Genomic DNA, 22,738 nt, shown 5'->3' with positions numbered 1-22,738 from the left:
GACATAGTTTTTGCATATGAAGGAATTATCTATAATTACGTACATTCCTATATTTAATTCCACAGATATATGATGAAAGTGTTAATGGAAGGGACCACAACCTACGTTAGAATAAAAAGATAACTTATTTTAATTGAATGTTATACTTCACCATGTCTCATGTAGATAATTGTATACTTTGATGGAATTTAGTTTTCATTTTAGCAATATATATTTCATTTAACAATGTTGCCTCCCTGCCACATACATGCACCCAGTGTGAATTTTTTGGAATCATTTCATAGAAGTTGGAGAATTTGTTCCCTTTTTAAAGCAGTGCTGAAGAGTGAATACAGAAAATTGCAGTAGAAATGGTGGATGAAATAAATACTTAATTTCACCCTCTCCCTCCCAAAGCCACCCTATGCTGACAGTAAACAAAAAGTGCTAACTGGAATAAAGAAAATGGGAGAACATAGAACAGTAGAGAGCTGTTGACATATATTTTGGAAAATGGCAAGGGAATGGATTAAGTGGTACTTGACTTAGCTGAGCAGAGATGTGGAAACCCTGGTGCCTGCAGAGGAGAGGCCAACAAGGTGCAAATAAGGAACACTCTAGAGAACCTGGGAAAGCACAAGGAGTGAAGGCAAATGGGGTTGCTGAAGCTAGAGGTGAGATATGGAGCTGAAAATAGGACTTGGCTGAGATTCTTAACAGGCAGACTCCCAAATCTTCTCTGCAACCTGTGCAGCCTGGCAACTACCCCCAACTCCCACCACAGGAGACAGGAGGTAGGGTGCCTTATTCTCTGGAGTGTCTTAACTAGGAAGGCTATAAACACAGCAGTCTTGGAAACAATAGCAGGTGTGGGTCAGGTGCAATACTAAAATCTGTTAGATCAAGTGGAAATCTGCATGGTCAATAGTAATAAACTCACCTCCCTTTCAAATCTTCTTACCTAGCTTTGCTCCCAGGATGCTGACAACTGGGCTTGACGCTCCTAAATAGCACATTGGAAGAGGGGCTTCTCTGGAAGATCTGACTACCCCAGGGGGTAGAAATCTAGGGTGTTTCAGTAAAGGCTCAGCTTTGTCTAATCTCCTTAGAGTAATGTTCTAATGCCCATAATACATTGGTAAGCCAATAACTAGGGAATACCAGATAGGGTGGAATGTCTCTAACATAAAAGAGACCAAAGCAAACAAACAAAAAATTGAAGGAAACTAAGACTGCAGGGAAGAAATGAAAGCTTAAAAAATCTATATTCTCATAGATATTAGAAAAGAAATTGGGTGCATGAACTAAAACATGGTGTTTTTTAAAAGGAGTGATTAGAGACAAATAGAACTCTTAGAAATTAAACGTATGTTAACAGAAATAGAATATTCAACGAAAGAGAGATGAGGAATTATTCCAGAGAGGAGGGGACAATAACATTAGTGGAAGAGAAAAAATAATAAAATGAGAGACTCTGCTTAAGGGGTCCAACATCCCACTAAAAGGAGTTTAGTTTCAGAATAAAATAACAGAGGAAATAGAGTTCAGAAATTGCTTAAGAAATATAATAAAATTTCCCCAGAATTGGAAGATGTGGCTAAAAATCCCTCAAGTTGCAAATGCAATCAGTTGTGGGAGGAAAGGGGCCAACACCGATCGTGTTGGCCTATCACAATACATGATAGTGTACGATCATGAGATATTAGAACACTGGTGATAAAGAAGGAACAATAGAGGTGCCAGGGTGCCACAGCTGGGTAAGTGAATGACTCAGTTTCAGCTAAGGTCATAATCTCAGGATGGTGAAATCGAGTCCCCCTGAGCTGGGCTCCATTCTCAGCTTGGAGTCGGCTTGAGATTCTCTCTCCCCCTCTCCCTCTGCCCCTCTGTTCATGCTTTCTCTCTCTCAAATAAATCTTTAAATAAATCTTTAAATCTCCCTCAAATAAAATCTTTAGAAAAAGAAGAAATAATAAATGGATCAGTAACAGAATGACCTCTTGAAAACAATACTAGAAAGTAAAAGACAGTAAAGAAATTACTTGACATTTCTGGAAGAAATGTATTTCCAAACAATGAATTCTGTATCTAGTCAACTTAGCAATTAGTAGAAGGAAAGAACAAAGATATTTTCAAGCATTCAAATTCTCCAAAAATGTATTTGCCCCAAGTATGTTTCTCAGGAAGCTATGAGGGGCAGTCCCAACATGACAGCTCAGGAGCTCTGTTGCCACAGTAAGGACCCGGGGGTTGGGACTTAGGGGCTGAAAAAAATAGTTGACATAATTGTCTATATTAAGAAGAATATTATATATTTAATGAAGAGTTTGAAAAAATGTAATGATGGGCAAATAAAAGTTAAACACACAAAAATATGACTCAACGGCCAGTGTCAGAGAGAAAACAAAAACCAACTGTGTAAATGAAAGGAAATGGAGTCATAAATCCCATGTGGTTTACATGTGAACAATATATGCATAGCAAAGGTAATGTAAACACTGATTAGTGCTTCACCTAGTATTGTGTATCTAAATTGGGAGGATTAAGGAAAGGAAAGTATGTATGTGTGTTTGTATATATGCATGTGTAAATGAGAAAGAGGGAGGCAAGAAGGGAGAGAGATATTGAAAGCACAGCTGCTGGAGGAAGTGTCCTTAAGAACTAAAGATAAGGATTTAGTAGGAGACCAATAGATACTATCAACATTGGAAAAATAAAAAAATAATAATAAGCGCGTGAGAGTGCTGAGTATCCTTTAGGAATATGGAGTGATTATTGTAATTAATGGTTAAGAGTTGAAAGTGGTTGACTCTGGGATTTAAGGAGGGGAGGGGTAGGGATGGGCTGGGACATTCTTTTAAGCTCTATCCTATGTGGCTTTTAAAAATATGTGCATGAATTTTTGTTTAAATATATGAAAGTGACATTTAAAGAAACTGAATGCAATAAGTACTAGAGCTCAGTGGCTTTCAAGCTGAGCTTCCCAGGTTCATGGACGCTTCTGCAGGGACTGTTTTATAGAAGAGGGTCCTGGGTCAGCCTCCCACATGAGTCTCTGCTAAAGGAGTTCTGCCTTGTCATTGTTAAGTTTCCATGAACTAATTCCTTTGAACAAAGGGTTCCATAGAAAAACCACCACCACCAACAAACAAGTTTGAAAAGCCATGTGCATATCTGGAGAAAAAGCTGCTCCCAGACAAGCAAGCTGAATATAATAACTATCAGACTTGATTCAGTCTGGTTATCCCTTGTCATTTTCTTAAGCTGCACAAAGCAGAATTGTCCCATTTCTAACTCTTGATAAATTTCAAGAAGCTTGGAGTAGAACCAGTTTTTTGGGAGGTTCAAATATGGGCTGGACTTATGATTATGAAATTTTGCACAGGTTTGAAATGATGATATTAAGGACATGCTTGCTTTGCTCCCAAACCAAATTATACCCTCACTTCTTTAGAGGCATCAAGTATGGCATATGTTGCTAGAGTTCAAATTAGTGGTACAGTAAGGCTATCATTCTATCCTGAGGATGACTTTGGACATTCTAGTTTTGTCTAGGGATGGATATTTTATGATTGCTCTCTAAGGACACCTGGGTGGCTCAGCTGGTTAAGTATCTACCTTGGGCTTACTTAGGCATGATCTCAGGGTCCTGGGATTGAGTCCCGTGTCAGGCTGTCTGCGCAGTGAGGAATCTGCTTCTTACTCTCACTCTTCCTCTGTGCTCGCTCCCTCTCTCCCTCAAATAAATAAATAAAATCTTAAAAAAAAAAAAATCTTTAAAAAAAAATAGATCAAAGTTGTGATTTTTTAAAAATAATTGTACTCTAATTAGGGTTAATTTTGGTCCCACACACACGCACTCACACACACACACGAAATACCCCTACCCCAGCTTAAAGGAAAAGATACAAATAAAACCTTTATTTTTAACACAGAAGATAATCTTTTGTAAACATGGAGTATTGGTTGTTTCCTGGGGTATCTCGCCTCTCAAAAACAAATGTCCTTATCTTGGTGAATTTAATTTAAGGCAAATCATATGCTGAAACAGATACTACTAAGAAAACTATTCCCTTAGTCAACCAATATCTATCTCTCCCCCTCCCTACCCATATACATGGTGTGTAGTGTTGTACTTCTTCTGTGGACTTCCATTATTTTTCAATCTAACATAACTAAAAGTATCTTTGAAAAATAACTACATATAATTTTATATAGGGGAAAGCATATAATATAGATTTATTCATATTTATATATCATATCTATTTATTTATATATCTAATATAGATATGTTTTATATATCTTATATATTCTACATATTTTACATGCATATCTCATATGAGGTTGATAACAATTCTGAAAATTTGTATTCTCATTGTAAAGGTGAGGACATAGTAAGCCCTTGGAGTTTGATCTGTCCTGGGTTGCATAGCTGTCAGGCGTAAAGGCAAAAGTTATCTGTATTTTTAGAGTATCTGTCTACTTGGGCCAAATAGCTCTTAATGAGTAAAAAGTATAATCTTTGTCAAAAGTATATATAGATACCCATCCTGGGAACAGAGAGAGATACAGGAAACAAAATGCAAGATAAGGAAACTGATCAAGAAGGTTTATTTAGGGGCGCCTGGGTGGCTCAGTGGGTTAAGCCGCTGCCTTCGGCTCAGGTCATGATCCCAGGGTCCTGGGATCGAGCCCCGCATCGGGCTCTCTGCTCAGCAGGGAGCCTGCTTCCTCCTCTCTCTCTGCCTGCCTTTCTGCCTGCTTGTGATCTCTGTCAAATAAATAAATAAAATCTTTAAAAAAAAAAAAAAGAAGAGGATTTCTTACCCATACCAAAGAAAACCAATTTTAGCAACCACAATAACACAACAAAACAATTAGCATTGACTTTTCAAAACGGTTTATGTAACCAAATATATCTTTATGTTTAAGATCCATGTCCATGTCATGAAGTGTCCAAAAGACATAAATTTCATACTACCAGATCTTGAAAAGTAAAGACCTAACTTAGGTGTTTCATGAGAAGAAATCACAAAATACATAGCCAGATGTCCTACGGCCAGACATCCCAAACCACCCCTCTAACTCTTTCTCTCCTCCAAGTCTACCTCATCAAAGTAGCTGCTGCCTAGTCTGGCTTACAGCCTGGCACCTGCTTCTAGTGCACCAGATTCATTCCCTGCTCCCTTCCTTTCTTTTCACTTGTCCCTTTAAGTTCACTCTTTTTTTTGGATATTTTCCCCCATACACTTCTTAAAATTAACATAAGCCCCCTTCAGCTTCATCTGTGTCTCTTTCCATATTGAAGAGCCTCCTCATTCCCCTTCCCCTTCCAACATCCACCTGCCATTCAACAGACCCAGAGGAGAAATAGAGATGCCTCTTCAAAAGCCAGAAGGAGAATGAGATGAGAAAAAGCTGCAGTAACTTTAGTTTGAATATTTTGGGTGTGTGTGTATGTGTGTGCGTGCGCGTGTGTGTGTGTGTGTGTGTACCTAGAAATCATTTTTATAGGACTCCTGCTAGTCTTAACCTTTCCTTCTAATGCCTACAGAAGTTATAACATAGTAGAAAATCATGGTGCGTGTACATTTATATGACATGATTTTTAATCTAAGCATTAGCCCATGTCTTTCTGTTGTCATAAAAAGTATCATTGTTCCCACTCTACCAAACATGATGCTATTGTTAGTATATTCATACATACAGACCTTTCCATAATTAGGGCTATTTTCATGCCATATGTATTCAAAATGAGTGCCCATTTCATCCAATTTTTAAATTGATTGGCATTTAATAGTATTATACATAACATGCTGCTGTTTTGAATCTCTTCCATATCTGTTGTTATAGCCTCCATTTTTAAATGTTTTTTAATGCATAGTTTTCTATTTTTTCTTGGGAAGTGTCTATTTTAATTGCTTTCAAAGAACTATAGTTTGGATTTATAAATTGTTCCTTAGGGGGGGAAAAAAAACTACTCACCACTTCCCTCACACACACACACACAAATGTATTTTTGTATAGTGTCTTAGTCCATTCAGGCTGTTATAACAATACACCCCTGACTGGGTGACTTATAAACAGTAAGAATTTATTTCTCATAGTCTGAAAGCTGGAAGTCCAGGATCAAGACACTAACAAGTTCATTGTCTAGTGAGGGCCTGTTTCCTGGTTCATGGAGGACCATCTTTTGCTGTATTCTCACATGGTATAAGGGACAAAGGCGCTCTCTGGAGGTCTCACTTGAAGGGCACTGATCCTATTAATGAGGGCACCACCCTCAGGACCTAATCAACTTCCAAAGGCCCCACTTCCTAATGCCATAATATTTCAAATTATGTTTCAATATATGGATTGGGGGTGTGCATATATATATATATATATATATATATATATATATATTTTTTTTTTTTTTTTTTAAGTTATATGCCAGGGTGCCTGGGTGGCTCAGTGGGTTAAAGCCTCTGCCTTCGGCTCAGGTCATGATCCCAGGGTCCTGGGATCGAGCCCCACATTGGGCTCTCCGCTCAGCAGAGAGCCTGTTTCCTCCTCTCTCTCTGCCTGCCTCTCTGCCTACTTGTGATCTCTGTCTGTCAAATAAATAAATAAAATCTTAAAAAAAAAAAAAACAGTTATATGTAAAAGACCAAAAAAATCATCTGAAAAACCATCCTTCTGAGAATATTATCTATGCTAGTTTCTAAAGATCCCAACAAGGATAAAAATAACAGGGACCACTTGCTTTTCAATGACCCAATTCTTTATCCACATAGGTCCTTTACAGATCATCTGTAAGATCTGAGTTTGAGCACCTTACTCACCCCATAAGGAGCCTCCTACTAGCATTTGCCATCCACAGAACTGTGCTAATATAGTCTATTTCTGGAGAATGGAGCACAGATTAACTGCTTGTTCATGATAAATCAAGGGTATTTGATTTGCCTGTTACATGCCCAGTTTTCTTTGGAAGCAAGCCCTGGAAGCTATTTTTCTGATCAAATCCTAACTCTTGTGTTAGTGCTTATGATAGAGAAAAATAACATTTACTCATGATAAAGACTGAATTCTAGCAATTATAAATCTTATCAATTACCTTGTGAAGGTTCAGGGGAAAGGAAAACAGGAAAAAGAATTCTCATTATGCTCACTCAACCTTGAGGCTGGACTAATGCAGACTGTTCTAGAATTTCCATGACAGGCACAGATGCAAACATAAGGGGAGATAAAGTTGGTAACCCAAGAACATATCTGATTGATAAATGTTACACTATAAGGAGTGGCTAGTAACAATTCAAAAAGAAAATCATTACAGCTCAGTAGCTAATACAAAATATTAGAAGGACCTAATATTTCCTTTTTTTTCTCTATTTTTCTTAGAAGTCAGCAATCTCAACAAGAATGATCTTAGCACTATTTTCCATGTTGGTTTTTAGAGCTAATCACTCACACAGACACAAGAGTTATGATTTTTTTTTCTTCAGCAAAGGGACTCAGTACCTAATATAACTTCTATATAATCTTTCGGTTAGTGGCTTGAAAAAGGATAATTTTCCCCCAAACCATTAAGATAGATATATAGCGAGCCAATATATAACCATTTTCCATAAATTAAAATATGTGCTTTTACATAAACAGTTCTTTAGTTTCAAAAAACATTTCTTGACTATCAGTTACATGCTAGTGTTCACTAGATACAACATAAGCGAATTGTGTGGCTAAATGTGAACCAGACAGCGTAGCGTCAACCCCGTCCTTCTCGGCCCAGTTGATGTGAGTTTTGACACCATCCATTAGCCTTGGGGAGGAGTGTTTTGATAGAGGAAGAAGACACACAAGGACAGAGACATGTGCATCTGCTTTTGGGTGAGTGATTATTATTTTCTATTTATTTATGAAGTAATCTGGATACGCCCATCTATCAGCATTGCACATAGCTTGAAATGTCCCTAAGACAATCAACTTTGAGAATAAGAATAAGGAAAGTTTCTTCCTCCTCTACCAACTTCTTTTAATTTTTTTTTAAAGGACATCTAGTAACAGATTTATGGAGTGGGCAAGCTGGCAGGATGCCAATCTATACTGGGCATCAAAATATCACCAAAATACATTAGTCACGTGATGCCTGCTCAAGCGTTCACTCATGGTTCCCTAACACGGTCTTGTTCAGATGTGACACCAGACCACCTAGAACAGAAAATGTAAACCCAGTCACAAGCAAACAGAGTGAAGGCTGTCTTTTTGGAGTCAACCTTTTGCCGCTGCATATTTTTGAGATGTGTGTACAAGTTGCAAGGAGCAGCTGAGACCACACCACTACCCTGAGCCCAGCCAGCTGACAGTTGCCCAGAATTGGCAGCCACAGTCAGATGAAATTTGGAAAGCCAAAATGCGTGGGGTTGTGGTTTGCCCGATTGCTGAAATGATAAATGCTTTATTGCGCCTTTCAAGAAGTTGTCTGGTCCATAAAATGTCATACAGTACATTCACTCTTATAAACATGGAGAGGTAAGTTACTTGGAGCAGCAGCAAAACTTTTGGCCCCAGTGCCCACTAAATAAATACTAAACACAAGTTTATTAGTAGTGATTTGAAGGAACTGTACTTTGGTCATCCTTGTCCAACCCTATTTGAGGAAACATATCTTTTTCTCATTTCCATGCACTCAGTTTTTGTTTGTTCAGGTGTGTGTGTGTGTGTGTGTGTGTGTGTGTGTGTAGTTAGTCCTCACCAGTTTGCAAGACAGTCCTGGAAAAGAAGACTTGACAGGGAGATAGAAGTGGTTTTTCCTATGTACCCTCTTCCCCTGCTGTCTGCAATATAAAATAGAGGATAATTGAAATCAGTTTTTCCACAATTCTTATGAACAAGGTTTTCTCTCACAGAAAAGCCACAGAATTGAACAGCTGCACTCCAGAATACTGTCAAGCAGGCAGCGTGACTGTTTCTTCCCCCACTGGGTCCCAGCGCTTTGACTAATAAGGAAATTCAACTTTTAACACAAGATTTGCCATTTCACTTTTTTACTGCACGCATAGCCATTTGGGGTAAAATTAGATGTGACTACGAAAACTTAAATGCTGTGCGACATCAAAGATACCTGTAATGCCCCCCCAATATTGGCTCCATTCTCCTCAAAGTTAAGGGAAAAAAAAAATCCAGGAAACTTACTTGTTCATATTATGTGTACCTGGGGAAGTTTTTCATGTAGAGCAACAGAACAAAACTTGAGCTGCCTTGCTTTCTGCTTCCAGGAATGCCAATCAGAGAACATTCTTTTTCAGACAGCCAAGTTTGGAAGTCAGTTGGTTTCTGGCAGTAAGAAGGGGGAGGGGATGGCGGGAGGGAAAGCACAGTGAGTCCTCAGGCTGATCTGAAGTTTCCAAGTGTTTCCGTAATAGCCGTCAATGAAAGCATCTCCTTTCACCCACGCAGAGACAGGTAAAAAGACAGCTGAGTAAATGGGCATTAGGTGGAGAGGCAGCGGAAGCTCAGTCAGAGGAAGGAGGGGGGAGGCGGGAGGGCGTATGAAAGCCTGCCATTGGTGAGCTTACCAAAGGCATCTGCCAGTGGAACTTCAATGGAATGTGAAACCAAATCATTTTCAAGTTAAAGATAGACACAGTATACACCAGGATCTAGAAGCTGGATTTTAAACGCCTATCGCTCCCTAGAATTTCAGAGAGTTCTGTTATGACCTCTGTCGTAATTAACAATTTGGATAAAGTTGGTTTTTCAAGTGACTGTGCTAAGAATTCATGGATGGTCTGGATGTCCTGGAATGAAAAGGATTTAGGAGCTCCTGGTGTACATACCCTAGGGTAAGTGAAAAGATTGGCTTTAAGGCGCATCGCTTCTCTGGGAAGGTGAACGTTGAATTTTTCTTTGTATTTGGGTAAATGAAAATGCAATCATGAAGATTTTCCAGGACTGTCACTTTCTTACCTTTCTTGAGATATCTGGCATTTTACAAGTTATGTAGCAGAATGAAATAGAATATTTCAGCTTAGTTTTTGAGATTTACCTTGCATGTCTGTCACTTCAGTTCTGCTTCAGTTTATTAGCCTTACTTACATTTTCCTCCCTTAACTCTTTAAACACCCGGCCATTATTGAATTACAATGTCCGTGGCTCTATGTCACAACAGCCATTAAATGTTACTGTGCTTGTGATGCCTTTGGTTGCAACTGTTTTATGGTGAGATGGAGGGATTTCTTTGCCTGGCACAATGACACTTCCTAATTTAGAAAATGAAAAAGGAAATTAAATAAAAGAAGGGAAAAAGAGATGGCCTAAAGGTGGGACAAAAAGCACAAGGAGCCTTTAGAAGATAATCTGTGTTTTTAAAAAGAATGAGAAAAAAATAGGCAGTTTTCCATTGAAGAGAACAATTTATTAATAGAAGTTATTTTTTGGTGTCGCCTCATTAATTCCAAGCAGGTTCTCTTCCTCCAAAAGGCTGATATTTGCTAAGTGAATGGAGGCGTTCTGATCATATGAAACTTGAGAGTGGAGGAGGGAGAGTTGTCTTCTTTGCTGTGACCACGCTGCGTTTTAAGGATTTCAAACTTTTTTCTTCAAAAGAAAGAATGACAAACTTCGGTTCTCTTCATGTTTTGACCATGTATAGGTTTTGTTTCTTATTTTGTCGAATGACCTCTCCACTCTGCTCTTCAAGACAGATTTCCCAAACTTGCACAGCATTCCTTCTGAATAAATACTGTCCATAATAGTCACAGAGGACATGGTGTGAATTGGAAATTCTCCTTTATATGGGGAAAATAAATCTACTGACGTTCTCAGTACTGCGTGGGGCTAAACAGTTGTTCAGTGTAACTGGCTGGGTTTTGCCCTGTCAAATAGACCAGATTCTAATGAACTGAGTCAGCTACACGAAGCACAAACAATGAATGACCTAACACGGATCTTTCAGTTTTTATAAGAATAAATAATATGCAGTGTTACCCTTCTAAAATGAAAAAATGAGCATTGTCTTGATAGAGTCACTTGATTCGACAACTACCAAATGATCTAGCAAGACCAAAACAAAATGTGAAGTTAGCAAGGCTCAGTTTTGATGTCCTCACCCTCCTTTCTCTGCCTACTTTCCCCTCTTCCCTTCCAGTCCTCCTCCTCCTTCCGGCTGATGAATATCACTGCTCAGTACCCTTCCCTTCTTGCAGTCGAGACCTATCTTCCAGAAAGTTTGCAGTGAATTTTCGCTTCATTTCTCCACAAGCGGATGGTACCTTGTATATTTTCCCTGGTGACATTGACTCCTGTTCCCCTTGCTTTGCTCAGCTGAGTCCTGATCTGTTCATCGTAGGAGTGAGCCTGGTAGAAATTGTAGGTGTTTCTGAGAAACTTATGAGCATAAACACGTGTGTGCTCACTATATACACGTGAACATGCACAAGCACCCTTCCAGGTGACTTGTACTCAACTAATATATTTCTGATTGAATTATACATCTAAATAAAATTATATCAGGCCTTTCAGTGTGGAGTTTTGTTTTTGTTTTCAGTGTATCCAAAGAAAACCAAAAAAGAGCACAAAATTTTAAATTCTAAAATGTAAGTATTTTAAACCATGAGGCCAAATAGTGTTGACAAGGAGGATGAGTATTTCTCTGCTGCTGTCATGCCACTCATAGTTTCTAGTTCCCTGCTGAAATTTGTCAAGTTTGAGCTTTATTTCATTGAATATAGTACATGTAGTTTTATAATATATGTCTGCTAATTCTAGTATCTCAAGAGTTACTGGATTTGTTTTTATTATTATTGTTCCTGGAGTTCTTACTGATGGTGTCTTATTTTCTTGACTGCTTAGATATATGACTGTCTGGTGGAAATGTATTTTAAAAATCACTTGTAAGAAGAAATTGAGACTTAGTGGCGACAGTGTTTTCCTTCAGAGGAGTTGTTGGTTTGCTTCTGTTAGGCACCTGAGAGCAATATCAGACCAGAGTTTTCTTTGTCAAAGCACAACATCAAAGTTTCCTGAATGACCCCTGTGTAAGAAACAAGTTGCAGAACTGGTGAGGAATCATTTGGGGGCGGAGGGGGGGGTGGTTCACTCCTACCCTGAAGGAAGGTATGCCTTTTGATATCCCAAGTTAAAGTAGTATTAGTTTATTCATGCCCTTACTTGAGGACCATGGGCTTTGACATTCCCACAAAACCTATAAGGCTACCCAAAGTGCAGCTGGTTTCACAAATTTTTGTTCCCAATACTCACATGCCAAGAGCCAAAGCTTTCAAAGATAAATTACCTCTCTTGAGTTCTGGTCTTCCAAATTTCTGTATGTGAAAACATCTCCATCTTATTAGCTCTTTGCTGCTTCAATATTTTATTTTATTTTTAAAGGTTTTATTTTTATATTTGATGGACACAGATCACAAGTAGGCAGAGAGGCAGGCAGAGAGAGAGGAGCAAACAGGCTCTCTGCTCAGCAGGACTCGATTCCAGGACCCTGGGATCATGACCTGAGCCAAAGGCAGAGGCTTTAACCCACTGAGCCACCCAGGCACCCCTGTTTCAATATTTTAAATTTCTTTAGTGAGTGGGAGTGTCAGTCCAATTTCATTACTGTTACCAGAAAAGTAAATCCACTCTACTACTTCTATAGTCACTTTTCTTTTTTTTTTTTTTTTAATATATTCATGCTAGAAAAGGTGTTAGGCAGTCTGCTAACATCATTGATGATTTTGGTTAGTTTTTCTGACTTTTAGTTTTAGTTGTGACCTTTTGGGGGAATTTGCAAATGCATAAAGGATTCATGTTTCCCAGCCTTATTTGAGCTGTCAACAATACTTAACAGCCCTTTCATTTGTCCCTAGCTGGCCTCTTTCCTTAGTCATCTCTTCAGTCTCTCTAATCCACCCCACTACCATCACTGACAGCTGTTGACCTTGACTCCTTTCATTTTCTGTTGGCCTTTATCCAAGTATCTCCACATTTTAAAAATCATCTTCAATACATTCCTTCCTTTCCATTCCCCTTGCAACTGCTCTATTTCAGTTCTTCATCCTCTCTCTAGGGTATTACTGTGGTCTTCCAGTTGTTCTCCTGCCTCTTGGGTCTACCTCCCAACACATCTCCCACCCTGGGACCAACACACCTATCTTCTCAAAATCATAGACATGAATGAATTGCCCCCTTACTTAAAGATCCCTAGTAGCTCACCATTCCCTTCAAAATAAAAAATCCCTAGTAGCTCACCATTCACTTCAAAATAAATAAGTATGTCTTAAAGGTCTTATCACAAAGCCTCAACTTATTTGTCTAACACCATCTCCAGTACTTCCCTGATTATCACCAATGCTATAATCACACATAATCCCTGCCTATAGAATATTCCATACACTATTGTATCTCTATGCTAGTCTACCTTCCTGCCCTATCCCCACCAGAGTACCCATTGTTTATCTCCTTTGTGGATAAATCCTACTTCTTCAAAGTTGACCTTGTAAGTCACCTTCCCTGAATTTTCTTTACTTATATAGTTTATCTGCTATTCTGGGAACCTCTGATGGCAGGGACTTCATATGGATCATTTTTGTATTCTCAGTAACTGACACATAGAAACCAGTTAATTTAAATTTAAGGAAATGGACAACTATTATGAGGAAGTTTTTTTTCTCAATAATTCTTTACTCACTTTATTCTTTTTCATCCTAAACATCATTATTCTTCTGACCTTAGACGTTTTTCTGGAATCGTGATCATTAATGTTCCTCTGCATCAAGTAGGGTCAGTTAAAAAGGCATGTGTTTGTTTGGTTATTGCCATTTTGTGGGGAGGAGTCCATCTATTTCCATTTTTGCCAAATGAGACTCGTTGTGATGATGAGAGAGATCTTGGAAGTTTAAGTATATATTACCTGTATATTGTCAGATTCACGATAAAAAGAAAAGTCACAGAGTTGGAAAACTGACATGTTTCAGCAAATCTAGCCCACACTGCTGGGTAACACCAATGGAAAAGTCAATCTGAGACAACTAGATCAAAATAATCTCACTGCACATAGCCTGAATCTGAACAATCAGAAAACACTGGATTGTTGTTCAGATCACAATGTGGTGCCAGAAGGAAGCAGTTGATTGCTTATGTGATATGACATTGTGACCCTAAATCTTAAAAGTGGCTGAAATTTTCATTGGAAAACTTTAGGGTCTTAAATGTTAATCTCATTTTGCTATGCTGAATTTAAACAACAACAACATCATTGCATTTAATTATTAAAAACTGAACAGTTGTTGAGAACCAGAGAGAGAGGAAATACAGCTTATTAATCTTAAGATGTTTAACTAATTTCATATTCTTCAGATCATTTATAAATTTGTCACATAATTATTACATGCCTTTGATATACCAACACCTGAGATTCAAAAAAATAAGAAACTTAGTTGGTATCTTTTTCTATATACAGTTGATTTCTTTCCTACCTCCACAAAGGAAAAAACCTTAATATGGATGGGGTAAAAAAATATTTTAAAGATAAATAATAGATAAATAAATAAAAATTACTTTAAATAAGAATCTTTTAATCTAATCAAATACTCGAAGTCAATATCTAGATGAGAACCCAGATTTATCTGTAACAAAATATGAAAATATAATATTATAAACCTTTTCTTTTTTCCCTCATCAGTAAAAAAAATTAAGATTAGCTCTTGAAAATTGGTTGATTTTAAATCTCAGCTTTCAAGTAGCTGAGCTAATTTGTTTTATTAATTCAATAAATCTCTATCAAGCTCCTAACTTGTGGCTTAACTGTGCTGGATTAAGAAATTATTTATCTAGTCCTCTTTACTGGGCACTTACCCTGGAGTCTGTCATGTTAAAACAATGGATGTAATTAACAAATTCGTTTATATTTTTCTCTAATTTCTATTCTTAATATAGTCATGCTAATCTCCATACTTGTTAAAAAGTCATTTTGCCTTTCTTCAACAATTGTTTTAGGAGTCTTGTGGTTATTTTAATTTTTTTTAATCTGTATTTACCAGATGTTCTCTTACAGAATCATCTAAAGAGACCTAAACAAATTATTAAAAAAAAAAAAAGTAGAACATGTCTTCTTTTTTTTTAAATTTTTTCAATTTATTTATTTTCAGAAAAACAGTATTCATTATTTTTTCACCACACCCAGTGCTCCATGAACATGTCTTCTTATCGCAAAGGAGACTTGTTGTATCTTAATATAAAATATAAGTACATTTATTTGCATAAATAAAGTTGGATTTTGCATTCTTGCAAGATAAATATGGCATGAAGATGACTCAGGGACAGCCTGAGTCACGAAAGCTTTGTAAAGCTTCGTGTATTCTAAAGAGGGCAATAGTTATTTTTACTATTTTTCTTTTTTAGTCTCACTTTACTTTTTGTGCCTCATTCCTGTGTAATGTAGTAGCACATAGATTTATGAGAATTCACTGAGTTAATCATAGTTCAAGAACACAGTTGCCTCTACTAATTGTATTAAGAGATGTAGATTAATTTTGAATGAAATCTATCTTCTAATGAATATGAACTTCCTACTCCTAGACTGTTCATTGCCACCCATTTGTAGCAACATATTTACTCATCAAAAGATGTTGTTTTTAACACTTCAGATAAGTGTAACAATTCTTCTCTAAACCGCATCCAATGTTTTATACTATTTGGTAGGTAAGAGACATATGGCATTTTCTTTTATACATGATAAAACGAAGATGCAGATATAGGAAGGGCTCCAGATATACTACGTGTGGTTTCCTGAGATAACAACCCCTAAATCTCAGTAGCTTATAAAATCCAAGTTTTCCTTCTCACGGATGCAAATTATCTACTGAAGTTTAGTGCAGGCCCTTCTCCACATTGTTGCTTTCACCTGGAACAGTCCTGTGTTCCTTGGCCAAAGCAAACCATGTGGTCACACCTAACTTCATTTGGCTGAGGAATACATTCCTACCACATGCCTGAAAAGAGAAAGAGCTGGAATTTCTACAAAGACCTCTAATAAATTCCATACTAATGGATGTTAGGCGGTCCCAACCCCCCAGTAGAACAAAGATGTAGACTCAAGTCTTAGGCAGTAAGGAGTAGCCTCTCCTTATCCATGGTTTAGCTTTCCTCGATTTTAATTACCCTGTGGTCAACCGGGTCATCCTCCTTCCGACCAGTGGTCAGAAGGTCAGTCAGTCACAGCCTATCCCTGTGTTTCAAACCCGTATCACTCAGCTCACTTCATCTCCTCATGTAGTAGGCGTTTTATTGTCTCAAATCATCACAGGTAGAAGTGTGAGTACAATACAATAAGAGAGATACTTTGAGAGAGAGAGAGAGACCAAATTTACATAACTTATTACAGTACATTGTTGTAGCTGCTCCATTTTATTATTTTTTAAAGATTTATTTATTTTATTTTATTTTAGAGAGAGAAAATGAGTGGGAGGGGCAGAGGGAGAAGGAGAGAACCACAAACAGACTCCCCACTGAGCACAGAGCCCACCGCGGGGCTCAGTCCCCGGACCCCGAGATCAGCACCTGAGCCAAAACCAAGAGTCAGATGCTTAACCGACTACAACACCCAGGCATCCCTGTTCTATTTCATTATTAGTTATTGCTGTTAATCTCTTACTGTGACTACTTTATAAACTAAACTTAATCCTTGGTGTATATGCACAGGGAAAAAACATGGTAGATTGAGGGTTCGGTACTGTCTGCAGTTTCAGCCATCCAGTAAGGATATTAGACTGTATTCCCATCAGTAATGAGGGACTACTGTATACCTGTGAACAGGTGCCTTGGCAATTTGTAGACAGTTACCTGCTGTCCGATGCTGTCATTTCTTCTCTTTTTTCATCCCCTCATGATCATCCCCACTAAGGCTTTTGACTCCTTAAATCTTTGCTCTTTCCTCAGTCCCTGTGACCTTTCCTGCCCCTGCATTTCTGATTCTTGGGAATCCTAAAACTTACCCATCTTGACACTTACCCATCAGGAAGTCCTGCCCATGAACACCCCATGAAGAGAAAAGAGCCTCTGATAGGGCAATTCCTATAGATTGTAGAGAGCAAAATTGTAACATTACTTCTATGCTTTCCCATCTTTAAGAACTGATGGTGTATAGCAAAGAGAGAGAGAGAGAAAGACAATGGAGTATAATTCACTACATCCCCAATACCCAGTTTTCCAAGAGGCAAAATAAAAAGATTAGGGCTAGGGAAAATGCCCCCAGAAGAATGGTGATCTATATTCTGTATTAGAAATGCATTGTTTTGAGTAGGATTTACATCACTTTACATCACTTTGATGTACACTTTGATTACACTGTGATTTTTTTGTGTGTCTGGTTTTAAAAACTAACAAGGCAAAACTGAAGAATTCAAAGATTAATGAGATACTTAAAAATTGGAAAATTATTAAGCCAATGTTTTAAGGCCTTTGGATTTTAATATAAATCAGCAAATCCAATTTATGTTCTTGGAAGCAGCAAAACTAGGAAATGCTATGTGCAAAAAGAAAAAAAACGAGCATCCTGGGTCAGGTGCACTTGGAAAATGCTGTATACCATATCTTTCTCTTGGAGATGTAGGTGACCTTTAGTGTTAAGGGGTCTTAAAGTCTGATTTTTTTCAACTCCGTGTTTCTCAAGCTAACTTGTACACACACACACACACACAAAATTTGATTATCTATAAACACAATGTGCTTCAACATATATCAATACTTATAAATATATCTCATATTTTAACATACTTTTTAATACACATTTTAACACACTTGGTAAATTTTTGTTTAAATCACCCCTTGTTCATTGTATTAATAACCAAAAGTAATAACGTGGCAGCTGATGTGAATATTTTGAGAACATAAAGCTGGAAATTTTAAAGGACTTTAAAATATCTTTACTATTGGGTACTTTGTATTCTCCTGATAAATGGCATTGATTTTAAGCACTAACAGAAATTAAATTTTAAGCTGGTAGGGTGTCCTAATATTTGTTTAACTTTAGTGGGGAATATAATTTGTGATGCTGCCACAATTAGATTGGCTGTGTTCATCAGAATCCAGAGTTCCACGGGGATTTGTACTATTTTGCCCACTTCATTCAAAAATCTAAAACTGTTATTCCATTTTAGAATATGACTATACATTATTAATTTATAAGACTTAGTTACCCTTTCTTTATGAAGACCTCGTGAAAAGAAGAGTAATCTTCAACATCTGTTTCTTGATTTTTTTGTTCACCTTCTTTAAGTTCAAAAACTTCAAAGCTTAAAAAGGAAAAGTAAATTGTTGGGTTTCAAAAGATGCTCTATGAAATTTAACATCTATGGGAATTTTTCAGGGCAAGAAAGGTCATAGACTAAGACAAAAAAAAAAGTTTTTTTTTTTAGAACATGTGCTATATTCAGTTAAGCTCTGTGACCACTTAAAATGAACCAACTGCTCCATGAACTTTTATACTATCAGCAACTCTAGTCAAAAAAAATTCTAGATATGAGGTTCACTGATTAGTTTCAGGGTGTGCAGGTGTGACGGGGCACATGTCCTTTTGTGACGTCATCCACTCCTATAATATTATTCTGCTTTTTCTCTATCACCATTCCAGTTCTCCTCCTAACATTTTAAAAGCAAGGGATAATTTTCTGTTTGTCGGTACATTTTTTTAAAAAAGAAAATTACCTGGGAAATATACCTTCTTTCTGTACCATACAAAGAGAAAGCTTTCAATCAAAAGTGTGGGTAACATCATTCTTAGCCCACATTTATTTCCTGGTTTATTTTTTATTTTTTTTAAAGATTTTATTTATTTATTTGACAGAGAGAGATCACAAGCAGGCAGAGAGGCAGGCAGAGAGGAGGAAGCAGGCTCCCTGCTGAGCAGAGAGCCTGATGCGGGGCTCGATCCCAGGACCCTGAGACCATGACCTGAGCCGAAGGCAGCAGCTTAACCCACTGAGCCACCCAGGTGCCCCTTATTTTTTTTTTTTTATATTTTCCCCTGGGGTTCTAATAAGATTCAGAAACCATAATGATATCAGCAACACCTCTAAAAATCCATTGCAGGGCAATCTGAAGAACCCTGAACTCTGCAGTGCTGTTCCTTTGCAACTCTGAATAGTCACACAGCAGAACACTCTATTGTTTGCCAAATTACAAAGTCAATTATATCTACATTCTGAAACTGCCTAGTACCTAAAACATTTGGAGTGCTGAAAAATATCCTGTGTAACCATTTTCCAGACACCAGAACATAAATCTAAATTACTTAGATTTACAGTATTATAATCTCCCTTTTTAAATGACGTGAGGGAAGTGTTTAACTTAATGAGGCAAAGGATCCTGGTGTGCAAGTTACATTATATTTTTCATTGCACAAGGGTAAATTATTGCTTCAGTCTCCTAAATGGTACCCCAGTGGCCTCAAAGACACAAAGTAGCTTCCAGAAATGCCCACTTTTGTCTTAGGCAATAACTTACTCCATGAGAATATGCTTTCTGAGAATTGCCCATAACATTTCTTGCAGTAGACTGAATTTCTTGAAGGTCATTCACAGATGCTAGCCTGAACTTGACTTCTTTTTTTTTTTTTTTTTTAAACTTAGGGACATCGAAGTGCTAAATCTTCAGACATTACCATACAAGAGGGAAACTGATTAACATTTTTGTTCTGTCTAAACCATTTAGAAAACAAGCAAAAAAAAAAAAAATTCTGAGTAAGAAATGAAAGGGCATCATATTTTTTCTTAGCATTTCTCCTCTAATCAGAGTTGCTAACTTTTTGAAATAAATAAGTGCCAGTCTATTAGGGTGGTCTATAAAGATTATTGGAATATAATAATTAAGTATAGTGTTCTATATTTGCAAAAAGAATCTTAATCCTATATTGAACACCATATGTATGAATCTAAATGTGTGTGTTGCGGGGGTTAAAGCAAGCTTCACTTTCTAATAAGGAGATATAGGAATTTAATTAAAACAAAACAAAACAAAATACCCTCACCATTCAGTGCTACAGCATTTGGGTAAATGTTAGAGCTTGACAATTTTCAAGGCAGAGACGTTACTCCAGGCTTTCTGCCAAACCATCCCTGGTAATCTGATGACAAGAGATGAAGCAAAGGAAAGTGCTGCTGCCTGGCTTCGTTAGATATGCACTTGCTAAAAGAGAAGCCAACACATTTCTTAGGTAAACCATCAAAATTACAATTTCGAAACACACATACACGCGCGCGCGCACACACACACACACACACACACACTATGCTTTTACAAGTCTAGGAATACACACATTAAAATACAATTCTGTGCTTAAGGGAAACACAGAAGTAGCAAACACAGCTAGGGTTGACTGGCTCCTTTATCTTGAGTGGTTTTAATATACAGCCACATTTCTTTCAATGGCTGCCATGGAAGGAATTAAATTACTTGTATCTGGACAACATTCAGCATTGACCTTACATGGTTACATTCTAGCAACTACTTGAAATTCTCATTGATAAATGAATGGATTGTGCGCTGTTTTCAGTGGTTTATCTACGTGGTTTGGATAAACATGTGTTTTCCTAAACTGCTAAAAAGCAACTTAATGTAATAGTGATATCAGGAAATAATCAGAGCATGCATTTTTATAACAGAAAGACTGGTTGAAATGTTTTAAGTTCTTTGGAGGGAGGGATATTGAATAAATGATTGTATTTGCATATATTTTTTTGACCACTGGAGGGCTCTCAGATGGTTTTTTGTTTGTTTTTTACTTGAATTCTTTAGAAATCTATTTGATATATGAAATTTCAGTAGAAGAAATTTAAATCTTGGCATTATAAAGTCTATATAGGCTCCCAGCCCATGATTTGGTATATATTTTCAAAGTACAAAATGAAAAATCAGATTTAGTTTACTGTGTTCTTTCACTATTTCACAACAACAAAAAAATCACAAATAAGAGAGAAATGAACCATGTACTTTTTAAAATAATGATGTCATAATTAAGACTCGCCAAAATTACATGATCTACAACCTGTATATTAGAATAAGACATTCCTAAATCTCAGAGTTGGAACCTGTGTTTGATGTTTTAAATGACTTACACCAAGTCCCTGCCTTTGAAGAGTGCCTTAGGAAGACAGGTACATATGATGATAATTTTCTCATAGTGTAGGAAAGATAGAGTAGTGTTCAGGTGCCCAGAGAGGTCCTGAAGGAGGTGATAGCTATATTGGATCCTGAAAGGTGAGTGGGAGTTACCTAGATGAAGAAAGATGGGAAGGCATTCAAGATTGAAAAGCTAGCACAAGCAAAGACAGGAAACAGGTGTGTTGAGGGGCATTCATCTTTTGTTCTAAAGTCGGAGGGTAGAAAAAGAAGGTGCATTTAGAGAGGTCAGTAGGTACCCAGATGGGGAAGGCCTTTTATGACATTCCCAGGGTTTTCTCCTCCATTCCTTAGAGCATTTAGTGCTTCTGAAATCCAGACCCCTTTCCCAAAGGGAAAAAAAAAAAAAGCAAATTGATTAATTAATAAGAATAAATACATACTCACAGGAGGATATAGAGCTAGAGTTCAAAATGATCTGCCATGTATATCAAATTCTTTGAATTCTCATGTATTTGCATTTTGCTCCATAAGAAACCTCTGTTTTGTTTGGCATCAAAGGCTTGTTCTCCAAATTTCCTGAAAAATGACCATGCCTATTCAATAGTTTCTTATTCTCCCAACACATTGATGTTATGCTTTAGAGCTTCCTTTGACTACACATCGCCTTTGTTGGAAAAGCACAGCTGTAGGGACACCTGGGTGGCTCAGTCAATTAAGCGGCTGCCTTCAGCTCAGGTCATTGTCCCAGGGTCCTGGGATCAAGTCCTGCATTGGGCTCCTTGCTCAGTGGGGAGCCTGCTTCTCTCTACCTCTGCCTGCCACTCTGCCTGCTTGTGCGTGTGCTCTCTCTCTCTGTGTCAAATAAATAAATAAACTCTTAAAAAAAAAAAAAGCAGCATAGCAGTAGATACTAAGGGTTACAAGAAATTGATCACCCTAAATAATGATTTTAAATATGGCAAGAATGGAGACAGAGAAGAGAGAGAATATTGCAATAGTCTTCTCATAAAACATAATGCCTAATCAGATGGAATATTATTTTCAAAACTGGGGAGGTGGGGTTTTCCATATTGTTTTTAGTTTAATTCATTATAAGCCAAATATTCTCTAACCTAGTTCCAAAACGGACATTCTAAGCAAAGCTTCTATAAAAAAAGAAACCACACATCATCATCTTCTCACAGTGTCAGCTCTTCTGAAATATCGTGAATGCCTACTAAAAGAGACAGGAGAAATATTTGTCACTGTAAGCGGCACTCTTAGCACAGAGATGTTTGCCCTAAAGGGTCCTTCCTATCTCTTCTCATGGCCTCATTGCATCTTGTGACAATCTTCCATAGGCACTCAAAATTTGGAGTCTTGCTGGACATTTTTTCACCAATTCACATAATCCACTTAATCCAGCACCAGTAAATAAGAAGATACGGAATTGCATAGATCACCTAGGAAAAAGGCAAAAGAGGTACTGTTTTGATACTCAGTGAAAAAGATTCTTTTCAGGCGACTCTGTTTAATAAAGAGTGAAATGCAAGGTGGAGGACTACAGCAATGTAAATCTGAAAGTGTCTATGACTTTAAAACCCTATGATTTGAATCGTAAGTGGCTATTAGCCAGGTGGGGAAACACAGAAAGTATCCCCAATCGATGATGAAGCTACGAAAGCATGCT

At 37.4% G+C, this 22,738-nt stretch overlaps 1 protein-coding gene and 1 long non-coding RNA gene across 22 annotated transcripts in view; one reads left to right on the top strand and one right to left on the bottom strand.

The window, feature by feature from the left end:
- The window catches only part of LOC309848240, a 37,530-nt gene extending 28,297 nt beyond the window's left edge, over positions 1–9,233 (bottom strand). The window contains exon 1 of the long non-coding RNA XR_014302910.1: positions 9,151–9,233. This is a non-coding gene — a long non-coding RNA (uncharacterized lncRNA). The remainder of the gene's footprint in view (positions 1–9,150) is intronic.
- Positions 1–22,738, top strand: part of DTNA (dystrobrevin alpha) — a 355,996-nt gene that overhangs the window by 86,382 nt on the left and 246,876 nt on the right. Inside the window, exon 1 of one of the 21 annotated variants that reach the window (XM_082699563.1) lies at positions 9,343–9,420. The exons of 18 other annotated variants lie outside the window; for them this stretch is intronic. The gene's annotated coding sequence lies outside the window, so the exon portion shown is untranslated. Of the gene's footprint in view, positions 1–9,342; positions 9,421–9,479; positions 9,801–22,738 lie in introns of those variants that run through there. 2 more of the 21 variants (XM_082699556.1, XM_082699560.1) reach the window with 2 other exon arrangements.

The sequence above is a fragment of the Mustela nivalis genome (assembly GCF_964662115.1).
Source record: "Mustela nivalis genome assembly, chromosome: 14".
In the NCBI taxonomy this organism is placed as follows: Eukaryota; Metazoa; Chordata; class Mammalia; order Carnivora; family Mustelidae; genus Mustela; species Mustela nivalis.
This window is presented reverse-complemented; position numbering and strand designations above follow the sequence as displayed.